This window comes from Elaeis guineensis, chromosome 11, assembly GCF_000442705.2.
Source record: "Elaeis guineensis isolate ETL-2024a chromosome 11, EG11, whole genome shotgun sequence".
Lineage (NCBI taxonomy): Eukaryota > Viridiplantae > Streptophyta > Magnoliopsida > Arecales > Arecaceae > Elaeis > Elaeis guineensis.
Genome location: NC_026003.2, coordinates 87588391 through 87613086, shown reverse-complemented (window position 1 = coordinate 87613086; position 24696 = coordinate 87588391).

Below are 24696 nucleotides of genomic sequence, written 5' to 3'. Positions count from 1 at the left end.
CAATTTTTTGATTCTAATCTTAGGTCTAACCCAATTAAAGAGAAGGACTTGATTTGAGCTAACCCATGCATCATGTTTTATGCAATGTCATTAGATTTCGAATCATAATTCTAGATCTATTCAGTTCAACACTTAATTCTTAATCAAGTTTTTGCATCAACATGGTTAAGATTTTGAAATAATTTCTTATGTAAATCTTTTACATTAAATTATAAAATATTTTAGATCAAATCTAAATTTTTATGATTTTAAATCAAAATAATTTTGATTAATCAAGATTAAATGTAACTAGTTTCTTCACAACTTGCATCACATGCAACAACACCTAGGGTTTCAAGATCTAGGGTTTTGCAAGAAAGTAAGTTTTATCCTTTCACTTTCTTTTTCATGGGACCGCACAGTGGCATCCCTATACACCATAAGAGCACCCCATTGAATGAGAAGAGAGGGTCATGTAACCCTACTTGCTCCTATGATCAGACGACCTGGTGATTACTCATTCGAGTACTTTGCTACTCAAAACATCTAATCTAATTCACATATCATATATGCAAAAAATTATATCTAATCTAAATTATATTCAATCTGATTTTATATTAAATCATATCTAAAATCAAATCATAACATATCTCATGCATTACTAAATCTAGATTTCAACTCTACATGCATACATGTTCATATCACAACGAACCTTTGCTCTGATACCATTTGAACGGAAGTATGGTGGTTTTGTACATATATTTTTAAAATTTTATAGCAGAACATAAATAGATTAAATAATTTAATTTACAATACATGCATAGATCAAATTTAAAACTACCATACAGGATCTATGACATGAACTAATATGCATGTATATAAATCTAAAATCTAAAATTCAGCAAGTATAGATCATATCTATATGTAATTAGATCATATCTAATTTATATTTAGATCATATCTAAATATGAATTGAGTTCATACCTGAGCGTGGGTAGTAGATCACCACATCTGAAATTTATAGTAGTTGGTTCTTCATGATGCTCAATAATCACACACATGTTCAGCCTCTATGGATATCCACACAAAGCTCTTGTGCTGATCGATCTCTCCGAGAGTGCTAGCTCATGAAGATACCATGCTTTGACTGATCTAAATAAAATATGAAGAAAATAAAGAATAAGAAGATCTTTTTCTTTTCTTTTTGGATCCACATATTAGATCTCTATAATAAAGATCAACAAAAGAATCCTTTCTTCTCAATTTTTTCACGCATAAGAGAGAACCTTTCTCTCTTCCTTTCATGCCTTTAAGAAGAACTTTTCTTCTCTGACTTTTTATAATAAAAATCAAATCTAATCCAATTTTTTATGCTAAAATTCATACAAAATTTTAAGCTCTAGAAGAACCCAAAAGAGAGATCCAAGAAAAGAATCATTCTTCTCTCTTCTTCTCCCTTTTTCTCCTTGATCCAAAACTTTAGGAAGCCCCAAACATCCAATCAATTTTTTTTTGATATTTATTCTCTAAATTTTTATATTAAAAATTAGATTCAATCTAACTTTTATCTTAAAAAAAATAAAAAAAAAATTAGAAAAAAAATTACTCCTTCTCCAAGGCTGCACATAAGAAAGAAGATCCTTCTTCTTCTTTCTCTTTCTCTCGTTAGGAAGAACTTTTTTTCTCCAATTTTCTACTATAAAAATAGCAGAGGAGCCTCTCTTTGATGCCCAATAATCAACAATAAAAGCCTCATAAAATCTCTTCAAAAGGAGTTGAGAAGCAACCTAGACGCATGGGATATGAGGCATCCAACTCTTGGATGCCCCTTCTTTCTTTTTTGGCGACCAAAAGAGGAGGAGACGCTCTTTTTTTTTTCATGAAAGAGAGAAGAGGATGTGGCTCTTTTGGTTGGGCATGGGATTTTATATGGTGAAGAGGAGATGTGGCATGGAGAATCACTTAAATAGATGGGATTTAGTTGGTTTGTCCTATTCTAAATAGGACTCATGAATCTTGATCAAACTCTAACTAATTCTTGGACCCAATCTTAACTAATTTAAAAATTAGTTATAACAAACTAACTAATTAGATCCTAGCCCAATTAAGAAACCAATTAGACCCTAATCCAATTAGATAATTAGTTAGATTAAAATCCTATTGATCCAGAAATTGATTCTTGATGGATATCAGGAAAGTTATTTGATAATAGGGCTTGATCCAATCAAGCCTATTATCCAACAGAATTTGATACAATCAAAACTTATATAAAACTAATTGAATCTTATTCAACTTAGAATTTGATTTGCATCTCTGAGATCAATTGGAACATGCCCTGTTATCCAATAGGGACGTATCCAATCAATCCAAAGTCAACCTAATTGAATCCAATTCAATTAAATCTGATCCAATCTCCATTGCTTAATCAAATTGAGCTAATTAATAATTAAATTATTAATTAATTATTTTTTTAATTTACTAACAATTAGTAAATAATTGATTACAACCTTTGCATAAGATTAATTATCAATCAAATTGATAATTAAATCCTTCAACGATTCATAATCATTGATCAGTCATTTGATCAGACAGGAGCTTCTATGAATGTGAACCCATAGATTCGAACCTAAGCTGATAGCACAAAAATAATTTTTGTACTAATCGATGTCATCATCTAGCAATGATTTTCGACATCCGGATAGGCCAAATGTATGCCCAGCAACACTCTAGAACTCATGTGGATATAGTTACCGTATAATTCATCCCTTTAACACTTGATGCTCAAGGATGACTAAGGGTTAAACTATCAACCTAGAAAGTGTGGTCCACATTGTGTTTCAACTTTAAAAATCTTGTGACTCCTCACTAGAACTATTTTGATCAAAGTTTTACTAAATTAAAACACAGTGATGCATCATCTCCAATTTTACTTAGAGTGATCAAACCTATCTTAACTCGCACTCAGATTTCATAAGTACTTGACTGTACCCAATAACCTTCTATCATCGAATTAAAAATTTAGATAGTTTGGCACCAAAGCACGATGAGTTGTTTGCAAGTTACTGAGGCAGTCTCAGATCAGAGGGACATATATACCCATATTCTATCAGAGTAACCCTTGACAGCAAAGTGCTCCGGAGGTGGTCATGCTCATTGAAATGTACTCTTACATATCACCCATATGCCATACTCATGTCACCACATGCCTTAATTAAGAGGACAACCAACTAATATGGCACACAACGACCTTCATTTGATATAATTATCGTCCTTGTAACAATTATATTATTTGATCACGAGTAAGATTTAAGAACCACATGATAAATTTTTTTTTATCATTTTAGAAGTAGCTCTAAGGACTTCATCATAACATATGAGTTCTATTTAGAAAGATGTATTCTTTATGATGAATCTGTCAGATAATATTTATCATTTTATAATTCATATACATATATGAAGCACAATCATCTACAACCTAGATGATTAGCTTTAAGATATAATTTCCAAGACTAGGGAGGAGAGAAAAGGAGAGCCAAAAATTGAGAAAAAAATTGTAGAAGAAGAGAGAGCAGAAATAGGCAATAGAGCAGAGGCAAGCGGTAGCAGTCAATTAAATTTTATTTTTTAGTTATTATCTTAGGCTTTAGGAGGAAGGGAAGAATATGGAGGAAGAGTTGAAGATCTCTATGCATGGCTAGACACCTCCAACTCAAGAAGATGATGAAGCCCGTAAATGGATTCTTATTTTTTTTTATATTTAATTTTCATACAATAAAATTATATTTTTATTTTATATCCTTTTATTTTTTTGGGGTATTGATTGATAAGTGATATATTTTTGCATTTATTGAAGGTATTTTTGATAATTTATAGTGCTAACATCTTATTAAAAACCTAATTTTATGCATAAATTGAATTTTCTTGCAAAAATAAATAATTTTGAAAAGAAAATAAAATTAGAGAATATTTATGAAAAATAGATGTTAATTCAATTGAGCAATTTAAACAGCAAAATGATGAAAAATTTTTGAAAAATTTAATATATATATATTTTTATTTTTCAGATAAAAATCGAAGCGAAAATATAGCCAAAATACCCTAAAAATGATTTTTATAGCCTCCAGTGCACGGTGGATCGATCGGTCGGTCCATAGAATTAGGGCGTGGTCCACAAAAAACTTCACGTGGTCCATAGGTGCGGCTCACAGTGAGAGAAGGATTCTGGATGCAATCCAATGGCTGACATTCATCCAAACCCAGATCCAACGGTCAGCATCCATTGCCGATTTATAAAGAGGGTTTTTGTGTGATCCGACGTCTCAGAAGTGATCCATCATCAGATCCGATGGTTTAGACTCATTGCCGACTTTGAATAGGATTTTTTTGCGTGATTCGATAGCTCAGAACCAATCCAAACCCAGATCGAATGGCTGTGGTTCGATCCAACTTTGATTTGAATTAAAATGAGGATTTTTCGGATAGATCTGGGTGGTCCGAAGCTGATCCGATGGTCAAAAATATTCCTAAAGAGATTAATATGATTTCTAAAGGTTTTAGGACTCCTTTTCCTATCAAAAAATTATAAAAAATTCATCTATAAATAGGAGATCTGGGAATAAGCTTTGAGAGCAGAAAAAATCAATAAAAAATAAAGAAAAAAATAAAAAAAATAAAATAGCTTTAGAAATCTAAGAAAAAAAGGAGAGAAGTCAGTTCGCTCTATGGAGTATGATGGAAGATGAAGAGGTCATCAACTATCTTTCCAACGAGGCTTGGCTGATCAACTTTAGATCCTTATTACAGTTTTATTTTTTAAAATTTTTTGTACTTGAATTTCAATTTCAATTAATGCAAAATTTATTTTCTTGCACTTTAAATTCTTGTCTTTTATTTTTCGCAAGTAGATGCTAGGATCTAATTAGTAGATCTTAGTACCAATTTATTTTATATACTTTAAATTTCTATTATTTAATTTATTGCAAGTAGATGCTAGGATCTAAATAATAGATCTTAGAATCTAATTTATTTATTACACTTTTAATTTTTATTTTCTGACTTAAATTATTTTTTTCAAAATTTTATTTTTTTTTGCAAAATCAAAGATTTTAAATCAAAATCCTACCTTCTTTGTGGATTCGACCCGACTCATTACTTTCTATGTGTTTTTAATTTTTATTAAAGTCAGAATTTGATTGATAATCACGATATCCTAACGACAACATCGCGATCGTATCAATTTTTGACACCGTTGTCGAGGAAGACAATAATTTTAATATTTAATTTTTTTGATTTTCTTATAAATATAGCTTACTAACTTTTTTGATTATTTTTTTTTAAAAAAAAAGGGAGAAAAATTTTAAAAAGAGATAGAAAGCTTCGACTTTTGCTTAATGAGATCAATCCTAACCCTAACCCTAACTATTTTTTTAGTATTAATTACTATTTTTTTTCAAATTAACCTAAAATTTATCCACATAAACCTAATAAAAATCACATGACAAGAGTAGAAATTTAATTATTTAGAAGCATTCATCATCTTAGATTTACTTTTGGTGATCGCTGAAGATAAGGTAAGCTTTCAAGTTTGATTAATTTCATACATCTAATTTAGTTGCATAGAATCTCTTGTTTGAAATTGGTTGTGCATATTCATCTCAAATCAATTTAAGGGCAACACCCATAACAAGATAAGGTGAGGATCTCATTACACTTTCTTAGCCCAAAAACAACCAACCAGCATCCCGCATTAACCCAAATCTAACTAAAATCAAGTAGACATGGGCCCCTAAGATCAATTGAGTTCAGTTTGAGTATTGTGGTCAAGTCAAGTACAAAGTAAGTTTGGACTCACCCCTGAAACTAGTGTTTAAGGCTAGAGGTTACAAAGGCTCTACCTTTAGAACTTTTCTTAAGGATCTCACCTTTAGAACTTTTCTCTTTCTTTCTTTTCTCTTCTTTTTCTCCTTCTTCTTAAAAAAAAAAAATCTTAACAATACACATATTATGGTTTGCACTAATACATGCACGGTATAATTTTTTTTGATCTAGTTAAACTTAATCCTGAAATTGAATGATTGATCCATGTTACACTTAATAATCAAATGGCTAGAAATTCTGAGAACCACCTAGGCAGATGAAGGAATATTTTATTCCTTCCACTTATAATCTATCGATGTTTCCATCATTTTATGGGATCAAATATTCTAACTCTAGTCCTGAGGTCGATTTGAACCTGCTAGCCTAAAAATTAGATAAAGTCGACCTTCTTATAGATAAATGACTAGCTTTAAGTCAACAATCTTCTGCACAATACACACCACCTCCCAATTATCAGGAGATTTATTCTATCTGTGCTAGCCCAGCCCATCATGTTAGTGAATATCTTATGACTGCATAATTTTCACCTTTCATCCAAGAACAAGTTCAAGCTGCTCAAGGTTACTCTAATCCTATCAATGATCCATTCTTAAATGTATATAACCAAGATTGGAGGAACCATCCTAATTTTTCTTGGAGACCCCAATAGACTCAGGCTAAGATCTAAATTTTTTCTATGTAGAACTTTCAAAATGGGCTTCAATACCAAAATTATACCTGTAATAGTGGTCAGCCTATCCAGCCATCCTATTACAATCAGCCGTTATACCCACCTCCTCAACAGACCAATCTAGCCGACAATAGATTCAACCAACTCCAGCAAATGATCATGACCCAACAGCAATCCCTCACTAGGCTAGAAGCACAAATAGATCAATTAATTGAATCTACCATGAGGAGAGAACTAGGTCAATTGCCAAACGAATCAATATCAAATTTTGAAAATGACCCACCCATCCACCAATCACCTGGACCTAGTCATCAATCCAATGTCCCACCTAAGAATCTTCAATTTGAAAGTGACAATACAATTTCTGAGCTTAAAAGTGATAGGATTCTTAAGGACCCATATCAAGACCAGGTAAGTGAGGCTAGTACTGATGCTAGCTAAAATGTGAATTTGGAAGAAGAGGTTAGTACTCAAGGTAACCCAATAGAAGAACTTGAGCTTAGTACTGATGCTGATCTAAGTGAAGAAAAGAAGAGAGTAGATGAGTTACCCAAGATATATCCATCAAGAGTCTCATTTTCTTCAGCCTTAGAAGCCAGTTCTTCCACTTTAGAATTACCATCTCCTTCAGAATTAAAATTATCTTTGATCATACTTGAGAACACATGTTTAAAATCAAAAAATATCCTTTCGATACCTATTACTTCAAACTTAACTCCTAACCTAAAAACTCAATTCATGAGCATTTTAGAAAAACAAATAGGAAAAATTCTCGACAAACAAGGGTTTGTGAATGGGTTTATGAATTATCTTTCTAAAATTAAGAAGAAGGATGTAAAATACTTTTTGAAGATTGGCAACAAAATACTGAAATTTATTATAAGCCATCTTCCTAAGATTGACAATCCAAAACCATTAAAATTTGTCAATCTAATATTCAACATGGGATAGGTGAGAGAATCAGCACGGTCTGGCTGAAGACGGTAAACTTAACGCTTCCTGGGAGGTAACCCAGTTTTTCAATTTTTATTTTTAGCTTTTCCTTTCTTTTATATTTTTTTAGGTTAATTGAATCTTTTGTAGAGATCTGAAGATAATCTTGACTAAGTTGGGGGAAGAATCAATTTTAAAATTTTTTTTGGATCAGGTGACATCTCTCCTTTTCTTTCTCTTTACATGCACCCTTCATTTTTTTCTACTCCATTGAGGACAATGTCGATTAATTTGGAGGGGAGAATAAAAAAAATTTTAAAGTCCTCAAGTAAGTTAGTATTTAGTATTTAAGCATCTGATTACACTTAAAGAATCAAGTTAAATCAAGCATTTTTTAAAAAAAATTGATGCACAAATCAGAGAGTTTGTGAGATATTGAGGGATCAAGTATTAAGAAAACTCAATAAATAGATAAGTTTAGAACTTAAACAGTTTTCTTTGAGCATTTCTAAATTTTTTTACTAGCATCAGAGAAGAGTTTACTTCTTATGAACTTGTGCAGGATAACTATACGTTTCTTCATATATATATATATTAAAAAAAAAAAGGTTTCTAAATACTTCATGCTGAGTAACTGGACCTCTTTGCCTAAGCAAGCATTGAGTTTCACGTCAAAAGGTATGAAGGGCAAAGAAGCTTTGTTGTAAAGCTAGTTTTAACTCGTAGCCTATTTGATTCAAGCAAGTAGGTCCGAGAGGTATTCTATACTTAGTGCCCTAAAACTGTCTAATTTGGGAGTCATTGATTGAAAACTCACTACATGGATCAAACAAAAAGCTTAAAGAGTTAAAACATTCAATAGCGGTACAATATTAAAAAAAAAGAGAGAAAAAAAAAGATTCAATAAATGAAGAACGGAAGTAACAATATACTTGTCCATATAAAGGTTAATAATTTGGAGATAAAGATAGGGATAATTTAAAAAAATTTAGAAAAAAATTAATGTTCTTAGTTTAACTCCTACATTGATTAGTATTAATACCTCAATGACATACCTCACTCACGCTCTACTGAATATCAATGGTCTTTTAAAAATTATTTGGTAAAATTCAAAACTTTAAGTTAAACAGTACTTAATTCTAAATTCTTTCTTTACTCGAGGATGAGCAAAGTTCAAGTTGGAGGATATGATAAGTGATATATTTTTGCATTTATTGAAGGTATTTTTGATAATTTATGGTGCTAACATCTTCTTAAAAACTTAATTTTATGAATAAATTAAATTTTCTTATAAAAATAAATAATTTTAAAAAAAATAAAATTAGAAAATATTTATGAAAAATAGATATTAATTCAATTGAACAATTTAAGCACCAAAATGATGAAAAATTTTTAAAAAATTTAATGTATATTTTTTTTTATTTTTCAGATAAAAATTAGAGCAAAAATAGAGCCAAAATATCTTTAAAATGATTTTTATAGCCTTCGATGCACGATGGACTGATCGGTTGGTCCACGAAATCAGGGCGTGGTCCACAAAAAACTTCATACAGTCCACAGGTGCGGCTCACAGTGAGAGAAGGATTCTGGATGTGATCCAATGGCTGACATTCATCCTGACCCAGATCTGACGGTCAGCATCCATTTATAAAGAGAAGTTTTTGTGCGATCCGACGGTCCAGAAGTGATCCATCATCAAATCCGACAGTTCAGACTCGTTGCCGACTTTGAATAAGACTTTTTTATGTGATTCGATGGCTCAGAACCAATTTGAACCTAAATCGGATGGCTATGGTTCGATCTGACTTTGATTTGAATTAAAATGAGAATTTTTCGGGCAGATCTGGGTGGTCCGAAGCTGATCCAACATCCAGGAATATTTCTAAGGAGATTAATATGATTTATAAGAGTTTTAAGACTCCTTTTCCTACCAAAAAATTATAAAAAATTCATCTATAAATAGGAAATCTAGAAATAAGCTTTGAGAGTAGAAAAAATCAATAGAAAGTGAGCAAAAAAATAGAAAAAAAAAATAAAATAGCTTTAGAGACCCAAGAAAAAGAAGAAGAGAAGCCAATTCACTCTACAGAGTACGACAGAAGATAGAGAGGTCATCAACCATCTTTCCGACGAGGCTTGGTTGATCAACTTCAGATCCTTGTTACAGTTTTATTTTTTAAAATTCTTTGTACCTGAATTTTAATTTCAATTAATATAAAATTTATTTTTTTGCATTTTAAATTTCTGTCTTTTATTTTTTATAAGTAGTGCTAGGATCTAATTAGTAGATCTTAGTACCAATTTATTTTGTATACTTTAAATTTTTATAATTTATTTTTATTGCAAGTAGATACTAGGATCTAAATAATAGATCTTAGTATCCGATTTATTTTTCATACTTTTAATTTTTATTTTCTGACTTAAATTGCTTTCTTCAAAATTTTATTTTTTTTTACAAAATCAAAGATTTCAAATCAAAATCCTGCCTTCTCTGTGGATTCGACCAGACTCACTACTTTCTATATATTTTTAATTTTTATTGAAGTTAAAATTTGATTGATAATCACGATATCTTAATGACAACATCGCGATCGTATCACTGATCTAGCTTGCACGGCCTATACCCTTTATAGATGTGCTATGATATCCAGATACGATATATGCCTATGAGAGATAGATCGTCATATGTTAGATTAAACTTTTTATTTTGTAATTAGATTTAGATAGTTTATACTCTAAATGGATGAGCCATGATCTATGGATACGATCCGTACCTCTCAAAGATAAACTATACTAATACTCTAATCACAAGTATTAATATTATAATATAAAAAAAAAATAAAATCTATTTTACATGGTGGATTCAGAATTCTTGTATTATCTCTTTGACTTGCATTCATTCACAAATTAGTTTAAACTTGTAATTTAATTCTCGCTATTTTATTTTTTTCACAATCAATTCTCTTTTATTACTTCTTCATAAAACAATTATCCTAGATCTCCGAGAATACGATCCCAACTCACTGTATCTATATAGTTTGAGTTAGTTTTTATTTTTGACTGCCTATGATAGTGATCAAATTTTGACACCATTGCTAGGGATCTAAGCATGATTATTTTTTTAGAAAAAAATTAATTTATAGCTTTCTTTAGTCTTATTTACTTTCTAAGTTAACTTCTTTAATTATTATTGCTTAATTTTGTTGCCTTATTTTTTAAATTATCTTTTATTCTTGATAGCATTAAAAAAAAATTAAAAAAAAGAGTTAACAACTAATTAAAAACTTTCTACTTTGCTTGGACATCTTGCTTTATTTGCATAGCATCTTCATAACACATCTTAAGGGCACAAACCCTAAACAAGATAAGGTAGAGATTTTTTGGCCCACAAATCACCACCATTCATCTTGCATAAAGTCTAACCCTAATTAAAATCAATTAGACGTAGGCTCCTAAGGACTCTTAAGCTAAATAGGATAAGAAATCCTAAGAGTTAGATCGGATTAGGGTTAGTCATTTTAACTGGTGTCTAAAAAAGTAGTTCAAGAATAAGATCCCGAAGGAAGATGGTTATTTAATTGATTTCGTTTGCTTACCTGATCAATTTTAATTGATGTTTAAGAAAATTAATGGGGGGACTCCCACCAACCTTATACTTAACTGGCTAGTTAAGTGGCTAATCTTTTACTTGGAGTGCTCGAATTCAGCCTTTTAGCTATCTAGATCTAAGGTCACCCTTAGCTAGGATTGATTACATAACTTGATTGCTAACCCATAAAAATTGAACCTAATAAAACACTCTCCTCTATCATCTCTAGATTTAGGACTCCTTAGAACTCATCTTTAGAACTCTCTTCTCATCTATCTCTCCTTCTTCTTCTCTCTTCTTTCATAAAAAAAAAATATAAAAATAACTAAAAATTCTTAACTTTCTTCTTGAACAAGGATATCTGGATAATTAGTTAGAATCCAGTTGAACCCTACATCAAGTCTAGTAGATCTTAAGGGCATCATGAGTGAAATTGATCAACCACAAGTCCTAAAGGACTTGTGTTATCTGATTGGGTTAGTCCAACCCTCATATATCCGACTGCCACAAGGCGATGCCAATTTCAAAATTAAACCCCAGATCATAAACATGCTTCTTAAATTCATCGGTATCAAGGATGCATACATTTTTATAAAAAAATTTGAGGAAATATGCACCATGATGCGGCTCCAACAGCTCACTAAGGATACTATTAAACTTAGACTAATCAATTGTACCCTCAAGGATAGTGCTAAAAAGTGGTTATATAGTCTTCCTAATCAATCCATAGCGTCATGAGAGGGTTTTGTTAAAGTATTCCTGAAAAAATTTTTTCCACACCATAAGACTGCTAAATTTAAGAATAAAATTAATCAATTTTATCAATTACCTAGTGAGTCTTTTTGAAAGTACTTCGATCACTTCAAGAACCTTTTTAGTCAATGCCCACGCCATGGAATTGAGACTTAGAGACTGTGCCAAATCATTTATGAGAGACTAGACCCAAACTCTAGAACAATGTTAGAATCAATGTGTCAAAGTCAGTTCATGAACAAAGAGCCTAAAGAAGCCTGGCAATTTCTAGAGGATCTAGCAGAGAAGAGCTTACAATGGGAGATAACTAGAAAATCTGAAAGACTCACACCTTCAAGAAGGGGAGTACATCAAGTTCAACCTTCCCTAGCTATCGAGGTCAAAATTGCAACCTTGGTCTGAAGAATTGAAGTCTTAGAACTTCAGGGACACACCTAGATGAACCAAATTTCAACATCCACTTGCAATGGGTGTAATGCCATAGACCACACAATGGAAGTATGTCCCTTCTTGATGGATCCAATGGAGAACGAAGTAGCACAGGTCAATACTGCTTATCACAGGCCCATAAATGATCCCTATGCACCAACATGCAACCCAGGATGGAGGAACCATCCCAATTTTTCTTGATCACAAGGGTCAAGCTTAAGTAGACCTGCCTTCAATCAGCCCAACCCCAAGCCCACTCAATCATCGAATAACCCATCAGACTTCAGTAATGATCAAAGGCTTAACTCATTGAAAAAAAGGTTAGAGATTTTGGTGAAATCAACTTCTGATAGCACAAATACCTTCAATGATTTTGTGAAAATCACAGATAATTTCATACAAACCACAGGCCAAATTCTAACAGTCAATACCCAAGTAATAGCCCGATTGAAAATACAATTAGGACAGTTGGCTACCACCATTAGTGAAAGAGAAAAAAAATTATCAAGCCAATCAGAACCTAATCCAAGAGCCTAAATCGGTCAACAATCTCAATCTGAAAGTTGATTCAACCATGTAAATCCAATTCACACCTTAAGGTCTAGGAGATAAGTAGATAATTATGTGGATACATTTGAAGATGAAGAAGATCCACTGTCTGAACCACCTCATGAGCAATTGATCGATCAGATCGAGTTTGAGAAGCCTGAAACAACAAAAATTGATGAGCCATCCAAGCCACTCGCAAAACCCACCTCAAGGTTCAAGTGAGCCGAGATATCAACCACCAATCCTGTAGCTCTTTTTTCAAATAGACTTAGGTCCAATAGACACCCACCCCATATGATCAAAATTTAGAGATATTCAAATAAGAAAAAGTAAATATCCCTCTGCTAGATATGATCCAACAAATTTTCACATACGCCAAGTTCCTCAAAGACCTATGCACAAAGAAAAAGACCATCAATGTTCTCAAGAAAGCCTTCTTAGCAGTCAGTATGAGTCATACCTTTCGAGCCACATGTTGATCAAGTACAAAGATCCAAGATCTCCTATAATTTCTTATGTCATTGGAAAAACCATTATCGATAGGGCTTTGTTAGACTTAGGGGCTAGTGTGAACATCTTACCTTATTTGATTTATAAAAAATTAAGGATAGAAGAATTAAAGCCTATACAAATCATGTTGCGATTGGCAGACTGATCAGTGAGGGTCCTCAAAGGAGTTGTGGAGGATGTGCTAATCAAGATCAGCAATTTCATTTATCCTATGGATTTTGTGATCCTCGAGACTAACCAGTGTCTAACCCAAAAGGTCACACCCAACCATCTTAGGAAGATCATTTTAGCAGCCACCAATGATCAACTACTACAATGGACTCATGAAGCTCTCATTTGGAAACATATCCATTGATCTTAATATTTTCAATCTTGAAAACAAAAGGGACCAACTTGTTGACATAAACCTGATCCAGGATGAGATTTACGAGCCTATTGATTTGGGGGAAGAAGATTTTGACTGCAATCTCTAGTTAGATCAAGAATCTGAAATTACTTATGAAATTCTCACATCTAGTGACGAAAGAGTTCATCCACAATGGCAATCACTTGTCGAACCACTTGTAAGAATGGATGAACCAATATCCAAACCATCGATTGAGGAAGCACCTAAACTAGAACTCAAAATACTCCCTAAGCATCTCAAGTACGTGTATCTAGGTCCATCAAAAATTCTATCCATAATCATCACATCAGACCTAGATCAAACCCAAGAGGAAGAACTTTTAGCTATCCTCAGAGAAAATCTGAAAGCCATAGGCTAGACCATGGCTGACATCAAGGAGATCAGCTCCTTAATCAACCAACATCAAATTCATTTAGGGGAGGAAACCAAGCCAATTAGAGACCCCCAAAGGAGGCTTAATCTAGCTATGAAGGAGGTAGTGAAGAAAGAGATTCTCATGTTACTAGATAATAGAATTATCTACCGCATTTTAGATAGTTCATGGGTTAGCCCAATTCAAATAGCGCCTAAGAAGTTAGGGGTAACAGTGGTCCAAAATGAATCAAATGAGTTAGTACCAACCAGAGTCCAAACTAGATAGAGAGTTTATATTGATTACAGAAAATTAAATGCGGTCACAAGAAAGGATCATTTTTTCCTACCATCCATTGATCAGATGTTGGAGAGGTTAGCCGAACATGAGTTCTATAGTTTTTTGGATAGATATTCCAACTACTACCAGATTCCTATAGCATCATAGGATCAATAGAAGATCACATTTACCTATCCATTGGAAATTTTTGCCTATAGATACATGCCCCTTGGCTTATGTAATACTCCATCTACTTTCCAAAAGTGCATGATTAGTATTTTTTCTGACATGATTGAGCGATTTCTAAAAATTTATGGATGATTTTTTCATCTTTAGCTCCACTTTCTCTAAGTACCTACATCATTTAAGACTAGTCTTAGAAAGGTGTAAGAAAAAATACTTGGTGCCTAATTGAGAAAAATGCCAATTCATGATCAAAGAAGGTATAGTACTTGGCCGTGTTATCTTAAAGAAGGACATTGAAGTAAACAGAGCTAAAGTAGACCTGATTGTAAATCTTTCATCATCCAAATCAGTTAAAGAAATCTGCTCATTTTTAGGATATATTGGATTCTATAGGAGGTTCATCAAAAATTTCAGTAAGATAGCTTGACCATTGATCAATCTTCTTACCAAAGAAGTCAAATTTGACTTCACTTCTGAGTGCCTCGAGTCACTTGAGCATCTTAAAAAGGCACTGATATCCGCACCCATTATTCACCTACCTAACTGGATTCAGCCCTTTGAACTCAGGTGTGATGCATCTGATCACGCCATCGGAGTTGTTCTAGGATAGAGAATTAATAAGCTGCCATTAGTCATTTACTATACCAGTAGGATCCTCAATGATACGTAGCTTAACTACTCAACAACTGAGAAAGAGTTCTTGACTATCATCTTTGTCCTGAAAAAGCTAAGATCTTATTTGGTTGGGTCACATGCATGGTGTGTACATTGATCACTCAGCCATTAGATATCTCTTGTCAAAAAAAGATGCTAAGACACGTATGATCTAATAGATTTTACTTCTTCAAAAATTTGACTTTGAAATTAGGAACAAGAAAGAAATCAAAAATGTAGTAGCTGATCACTTGTCTCAATTGATAGATGTGCCCTCTAATGAACCATCAATAAAAGAATCTTTTCCTGACGAACAACTCATGTCCATGAACATAGAACCATGGTATGATGATATTATTAATTACTTAGCCATGGATAGAATTTTCTCTCATTGGACCACCCAGGACAAACACAAATTTTTTGCCCAAATAAAATATTTTATTTGGGATGATCCATATCTATTTAAATAATATCTTGATCAAATCATCAGAAGGTATTTCTCGAACCATGAGATCAAAAGCATCCTATCCTTTTGTTGTTGGATGTATGCCCTAGAAGCCAATTTTGACTGATGCATATCATATTTCAAAAATATAATTTTATACTTAATAGTCAGTTATGTTACCATTCATATTTTGTGTCCATAAATCATCCAAAGGATTAACAAGATGATGACATATATTTTCAAAGAGTTAAAAATTTGAGACATGTGTTATTGATGGTTAATTCTCAAATTGCTTCTAATCATAAGATCATTATACGGATGGTGATTGATCCAGATAGATCGATGCATGGATCACTTTCTTTGGATAGATGAGTCTCAAGTTTGTGGTGTAGTGATATTAGAATGAGAGTGTAGGTAGTTGTTAGAGAATAACTAGCACTAAGCGTGACCAATATGAGAAGTCACATAAATATCTACTCACTCATTAGTAACTTTCTCGATGCTACAGTAGTGTGACCGATTCTTTGATCTGTAGTCCCACAGCTACTCACAATGAGGCTGCTGGAGTTTGACTACACAAATATTGACTCAATGAGTCTTTGTAGTGGATATTGTCAATAGTTGGTCCATTGTAGGAGTAGGGTGTGCACTTAGATGGGAGCTATCAATCCTAATAGAGAGGAGTAGTCTTATGAGATTTAAGAAGCTGAGTCCTTAAGTATATAGCCATAGCAGTGTGATTAAAGAAAATTTTTTTTCATAAGAATCATACATGGACTCGAGCTAATTGAATCTATCATATGATCGATGATGAGGTTTGATGATTTATCTATGACCAGCTATCTGGTCGGGACTCACAATAAAAAAAACTGTATCATACATTAACTGCACCTAGAGGTTCATCATCTTTATTCTGCTGGATTGCCACTATATTCTACTAGTTGTCACTGATGGATTGTGAGACCCACGAGCATCATCTTGATGATCGATGATGTTTGATGGACAGAGTTAGAATGGTTCCAACCTATTGAAAGGAGTTTTAATGATATTATGATAGAAATCACAATATATCTCACTACCAGATAGAATAGAACCTATGGAGTCACACACAAAGAGACTTTTGACTGATCAGATGGTTGAATTACGATTATAAATCATGATAGGATTTAATTATTAATATGATTGATGATTAATCCAATACAAAAGTTATAATTAAGTACTAGCTAAAGAGTAAGTGAGTTATAGGAGGATTAATTAGCAATTGGATTGCTAATTGGCTCAATTTGATTAAACAATGGGGCTTGGATCAAGTCTAATTAAGTTAGATTTAATTTGACTTAACATGAATTTGATTTGATCAAGCTTAATTAGGTTATGAGATAATCCAATTGCATGAGAGAACAATATCTAATTTGATTAGGATTTGGATGCCATCTAATTTTTAATTGGATTAGATTTTAATCTAGATAGTTTGGACTCCTAATCAGATTAAAATTTTAATCTATTTAGATCTAATCAATTTTTAATTTGATTAGAATTGATTAAAATTTTATTTTGTTTAAATCAGCCACCTAAAGTGGAGTCCCAATTGACTAGGACTCCAACTCTCCTTGCACCATGAGGAAGCCCCATGAGGAGCCGCCACATATATCCCACTCTCCCCTTGTTTTTGCATGAGATATATCACGCCCAACTGTCAATGCCAAAAGTGTTTTAGCATGAGTAATATGGGCGCAATAAGGGAGAGGCCGGCTAGGAAGAGTCCTCATCTAAGGACTTCAACAAACTCTCATCTTAAACCCTAACTACCCTATGTAAATAGGGGATAAGAGTGGGGTGGTATCAACCTGATTTAGATCAGATTTTGATGCCAAATACTAGGAGGTGTGTGTGAAAAATTTTAAAGAAGAGAGGTGCGGCAACAAGGGGAAGGTCTGAGGTTTGTTTGCCCTTATCCCTTCTTAATTACAAACAACCAAAGGTTGGTTGTTTGGGTCTTCTCTCTCCCTCTTTGTCTAAATTTTGGACATAAATTTTTTTTTCCCTTTTGTCCAAGAGTTGGACATATATTTCTTAGATCTCTAGTATAGAGATTTTGTGCATGGGTTTTAGGAAGAAAGAGAAGAAAGTGTTCTTCCTATGATCTCTAACGTAAAGATCTTCATCCTTCTATTCTCTTCTTCTTCTCTAAGAGGATCATGAAAGAAATGAAGAGTTTTCAACCATCAAGATATGATCTCTGTAAGAAAACTAACACCCTGATGAGATCAAGAAGCTTCTGATCAAATCGAGATCTTATGTGGATACTTGTAAAGGTCGGATGCTTGTGCAGTTTCAAGGGACCTTTAGAAGATATCCATAATCATCAGTTCATGGTGTAGATCGATCCACGTCAAGATATGAAGATTAGATCTTCTCTATTTATTCTTCTCTATTTGATTTTTGTATCTGAATCCTATCTCATATATGTATATCTTATTTTATAATTTTAAAATTTGATCTTATGCATACTTAGATTAAATTAGATTTAATCTAAATTTTTAATTTTCACTGCATACTTATTTTAAAAAAAAATTTACATGTATGAAATCATAAAATTTTAATAGTGATATCAGAGCCACATCATATGCATGAGATTAAGATTTAGATCTAAAATTTGTAGAAAAAAAATTTAGATCTAAAAATTTTTGATGTCATTCTGATATAAGGTTGTCCTGATATAACTTGTTATGCTGTATGGTTGTCCTAGAATGATATTAAAATTTTTAATTAAAAAAAATTAGATCTGATTTTTCATCATATATGTGATATATGTTTTATTGTTTAGATCTAAAAAGAGTTTTGAGATCTATTTTGATTTATATATGGTATATGAAAGTATATTTTGGGATGAAATCATTTTTTATAATCTGAATTTTATTCATATATATGACATATGATTATATGTATGATATGAAAATTATTTCAAGATCAAAACTTACTTTTCATGTAAAAAATTTAGATCTAAAAATTTAGATTTAAGATCTGAGTATTTGTGCATAAGGGATTGGTCATAGATAGATCAAATTAGGTCATGTAATTTGATTACATCTAGAGTTTCTGATTTCATCGTAATGGGTCAAAATTAATTTAGCAGTTGATCAGATCAAGTCAAGTATTGATTAAAGTTAGATCAATAGAGCTTAAGATCATATAATTATTGTTGATCGAATCGATTGACACCCATATGTAGAATCGATTAATCTAAGGACCTAATTCAGTTCTATGGCTTGAACCTGATTCGCTTAAGCAAACCTATTCAGACCAATTGACTAATTAGTGTCTAAGATAAGTAATTGAAAGGTGGTTATTTAATTAGTTTCATTCACTGATCTGATCAATTTATTGGTGTCTAAGGAAAGCAATAGGTGGACCCCATCAATCTTCACTTATCTGATCAATTTGGAAGATTGAGTCTCAAATGTGGTTGCTTGGTAGTTTAATTTAGCCCATGTCAATTAGATCAATCATGCGATGATTGATTAGATGAGACCTAAATTCAAATCTTCTTATAAATATTAAGTCTAATGGTCTTCCCCCATTGTAGATATGTGGACATGCTGCCAGCGTTGATTGTTCACAGCTAGTCATAGTAGTTCAGTTACATCAAAAATATGCAACCACTCTATTAGCAAAGAATTACTCCAGGGTAAAGAAGGGGTTGGACCCAATAATTGTTAGATGAGGGATCCAATGACCGCTTTGCACCTGCTTGTGAATGGTGGGTCTGACCTAACTAAGGAGTGTGGGCAATAACTGTTAGGTGAGCCCAAATAACTTAGAGACCAAGTCGTTGCAACATACTTAGAGAAGCATCTGGACAAAGAGTTATCCATGCATAAGTGTGTATGTTACCAATAACTGTTAGGTGAGGTGCATGGCATCGATAGGACCATAGCATCCTCTACAAATCTAATTATCGCATTAGAATTTTTATTTCTCTATCTAGAGAGTGTAAATCTGATAAAATAGTAGAAACTTTTTTGCATCTAAAAGTTCTCAGAGCAAATTATCACATAAGCACAAACATCTAACTAGAATCTTTACTCTCTGCTGTTTATTGTGTCATCTTCCAACTCTCTAGCTTAAATCTTAGATATCAACTGTTTAACCAAAATCAATTACATAGACTGGCTCACAAACTTAAGAATCATTCTTAATTTTTTAAAAATTAAGTTATGTTCTCTATCAGGTTATTCTACTATTAACAGCCTGTCCAACCCAAAGTCAATAAGCTATACTTAATAAGTAGATGGACAATGATAATAAAGGTAGGTGCTATATATTGAAGTTCATGTTAGATGAACTTCAACGTATGCATGAGCACATGTACACTACCAACGACATGTTGATTCATCTACAAATATTGTGAGGTGATCAAAGTTGCATAGCACATAAGATGCACGATGGGCAGTCAGTCGATGATCACTATTTGATAATGATAAAAGATATTAAAGAGCTTAAAAAGCTCGACATGACCATGCATAAAGAATTGCTTGTGGATTTGATCTTGTGATTTCTTTTTAGTTTGTATGGATAGTTTATGGTAAACTACCATATGAATGACCATCATAGTATCTTATCTGAATTGGTTAAAATATTGATAACTAAAAAATCTTAAAAGATTCAGAGGTACATACCTGGAGAGCCTAAAGAAATAAGAACACGCTTTGAGTAGGCATGTCGAAATTGCTCAATACTGTCCTTACGATTTCCACTTCTTCTAATTGAGTGTTAGACTCTAGTGCTTTTTATACAATTTAGTATAGAGTCTATAGGAAGGTAGAGGGATGAGGAAGTAATCCTTAAAATCGGTAATAGGATAAGAGTTGCTACTATGGCCATGGACATCTATCTTTTGTGATTATCATTTGGATTTAGTTCTTAGAAACAGTCTCTATCATTTGCATGGTGATGTATCTATGAACTTAATTGAGCAAGCAGTGAATGCCATTGGATTTGAGAGATCCAGAGTTAAAATAAATCTTAAGTATATGTAGCACCTTAGGCTAGGTCGTATAGGAGAAAAAATGATTAACAGACTGAAGAAATATAGATTTTTAGGCTCATTGACTGCTGAGTTATATCTAGTCTGTGCATCATCTTTTTGAGAAAAAAATAATCAAGCTATTCTTGTGGGATAAGAAGAAAAAGACCACTGAGATACTTATCCTGGTATATATTTGATGTGTGTAACCTATTTGATATGCTAACCAAGAAAAGTTGTCTCTACCTCGTTATCTTTATCGATAATCAGTCATGGTATGGATAAGTATATGAGATACAAATTTAAAATTTTAAAAGATTTAAAGAATTCAGATGTAAAGTAGAAAAGTAAATCAAAAAATTTTTAAGGTACTTCGATCAGATCGAGGATGCAATGTGAAAGTAAAAATTTTTTTGGTTATCTCATAAAATGGTATAGTTTCATATTGGACCCTTCTTAATACATCTCAGCTCAACGAGGTGATTAAGAAGAGTCATGGGACTGTATGAGATATGGTCCAATCCATGATGGACTTTACTGATTTATTTTTATTTCTTTATGGATATGCTTTATTTTTAAAATTTATCTATGGAATTAGATTCTCTCTAAATCTGTTCCTATCACACCGTATGAGATATGGCATGGTGAGAACTGAATCTTGATTATTTCAAGGTCCAAGGATGTCCAGCCTGTGTCAAGGACAGTAGGTGGATATGTTAGAGGATATGTCTATAAAGCTCATTTCAAAGAATATCCTAAAAGAGTTTGGAATACTACTTTTTCTTTTGAAAAGATCATAATGTGATTGTGACCCATCATGCTATCTTCTTTGAAAATTGTTTATCCAAGGTGAAACAGTGGAAGGAAAGTTAAGCTCAAAGAGAGTGCTCTGAAGAGCAGCAAGTCATAGGGCCTAAAAAACCTATTCATGATGAGCTAGTACACGTATGTCTCTCCTCCACCTCGTAGATACAGTAGGATCTTCCATCCTCTCGAAAGGTATTTGTGTATGCTTAACAAAGGATGTAGAAAAAATTATTTATCGTAGGAGATAAGAAACATAGAGATTATCTCAAAACCTACAACAAGGCGATGTTAAACATCGACTCCAAAAAAGAGATGTGAAATAGCTTTTCTGACTGGATATCTTTGAAAGATTTTTATATGGAGTGGCTTATGGATTTTACTTCTTATGATAAGACATCACAAAGTCTGTAATAATCTTAGAGTTGGAACATTCATTTTGATGATATGATCAAATTATTTGATCAGAAATGAGAAATTATGTGTTTTCAAAAGGGTCAGTGAGAGTGCTGTCACGTTCTCCGTAATGTACGTAGATGACATCCTCCTGATTGGGAGTGTCCAATACTGACATTAGTTAAAATATGGTTGTATATTAAATTCTTCATGAAAGATCAAAGCAAGCGTCCTATATTCTAAGAATATAAAGATCTATAGAAATAGATCCAATTAGATGCTTGTGTTTTCACAAATGAAGTATAGAGAGTAGATGTTGAAAGGGTTCAACACAGAAATCTCGAAGAGCGGTCTACTAACCTCTTGGGCATAGATGTATGTCATGTTATGTACTCGAATTGATATAGTCAATGCTGTAAATGTCACAAGTAGATATCAGTCGTATTTAGACTAGGAGCACTAGATTGCTATGAAAACATCCTTAAGTATTTGAAAAAAACTAAGAATTTGTTCTTAATTTTTGGAGAAGGATCAAAGCTAGAAGTGGGAGGATACACCAATTCAGATTTTATGTCTGATGTTAATGGTAGAATGTCTACATTAAGGGGTGTGTTCTTGTGTAATCATGATTCAGTATCTTGGAAGGGTTCTAAGCAATCAATCGATGAAAGCTGAGTACATTATAAATGTGTGTGGGATGCATTTTGGTTCTAATGTTAGTTGCAGAATTAGATATCATGCCATCAGATGTCATGACACTATACTGTAAAGATAATAGCACCATAGCCCGTGCTAAGGAGCCTAGATCTCACTAGATATTCAAACACATAGAGTAACAGAATACGCGACTACCTCAAATAGGAATACATAGAGATGCAGAAAGCAAAATCTACATGAGATGTGGTAAACCTACTACTTAGTCACTTAGCTAATCGAAGACTAAAGCTTGTCTTGTGTAGATGAGGCTTGGTATATAGCAGATTGGCTTGAGTGCAAATGGAAGAATGTTGGATGTATGCCTTAAAAGTCAATCTTGGCTGATGCATATCATATTTCTAAAACATGATTTTGTACTTGATGGGTAGTTATATTACCATTTATATTTTATGTGTCTATGAATCATCCAAGAGATTAACAAAATGATGACACATATTCTCAAAGAGTTAAGAATTTGAGACATATGCCATTGATGGTTAATTCTCAAATTGCTCCTGGTCATAAAATCATCATGGGGAGATGATTGATCCAGATAGATTGGTGCACGGATCGCTTCCTTCAGGCAAATGAGTTTCAAGTCTGCGGTGTAGTGACACTGGAATAAGAGTGCAGATGGTTGTTAGAGAACAACTAGCACTGAGCATGACTAATACGAGAAGTCACATGAATGTCTGCTCACTCATTAGTGACTTTCAAGATGATGCAGTAGTGTGACTAGTCCTTTGACCTGTGGCACTGTAGTTGCTCGCAATGAGGCTGTTGGAGCTTAACTACACATAAACATTGACTCAATGAGTCCTTATAGTGGATGTTGGCGACAGTTGGTCTATTGTAGGAGTAGGGTGTGTACCTAGATGGGATCTATCGATCCGAGTAGAGCGGAGTAGTCCTGTAAGATTTAAGAAGCTGAGTCCTTAAGTCTATGGCCATAGCAGTGTAATTAATGAAAAAAATTTTTTATGAGAGTCACATATGGGCTCAAACTAATTGAATCTATCATATGACAAATGATGAGGTTTGACAATTTATCCATGACCTGCCATCTGATCGGAACTCATGATAGAGGGATTGTATCATACATTAACTGCACCTAGAGGTTCATCACCTTTTATTCTACTGGGTTGTCACTACATATTGCTAAGTATCATTGGTAGATTGTGAGATCCACGAGCATCATCTCGATGATCGATGATATTTGATGGAAAGAGTTGAAATGGTTTCAATCCATTGAAAAGAGTTTCAATGATATTATGATAGAGATTACAATATATCTCACTATCAAACAGAATAGAACCTAGAGGATCACACACAAAAAAAATTTTGACTGATCAAATGGTTGAATTGCGATTATGAACCATGATAGAATTTAATTATCAATATGATTGATGATTAATCCAATGCAAAAGTGGTAATTAAATAACTTGCTAAAGAGTTAATGAGTTATAGGAGGATTAATTAGCAATTGAATTGCTAATTAGCTCAATTTGATTGAGCAATGGAGCTTGAATCAAATCTAATTAAATTAGATTCAATTTGACTTGACATGGGTTTGATTTGATCAAGCCTAATTGGGTTTTGAGATAATCTAATTGCATGGAAGAACAATTCCTAATTTGATTAGAATTTGGGTGCCATCTAATTTCTAATTAGATTAGGTTTTAATCTAGATAGTTTGAGCTCCTAATCAGATTAAGATTTCAATCTATTTGGGTCTAATCAATTTTTAATTCGATTGAGATTGATTAGAGTTTTATTTGATTTAAATCAGCCATCTAAAAAGGAGTCTCAATTGACTAGGACTCCATCTCTCCTTGCGTCATGAGGAAGCCCCATGAGGAGCCGCCACATATATCCCACGCTCCCCTTATTTTTGCGTGAGATATATCATGCCCAAGTGTTGACACCAAAAGTGTTTTAGCATGAGTAATATGGGCACAATAAGGGAGAGCATGGCTAGGAAGAGTCCTTCTCATCTAAGGACTTCAACAAACTCTCATCTTAAACCCTAACTACCCTATTTAAATAGGGGATAAGAGTGGGGTGGTATCAACCTGATTTAGATCAGATTTTAAATGCCAAATACTAGGAGGCATGTGTGAAAAATTTTGGAGAAGAGAGGCATGACAACAAGGGGAAGGCGTG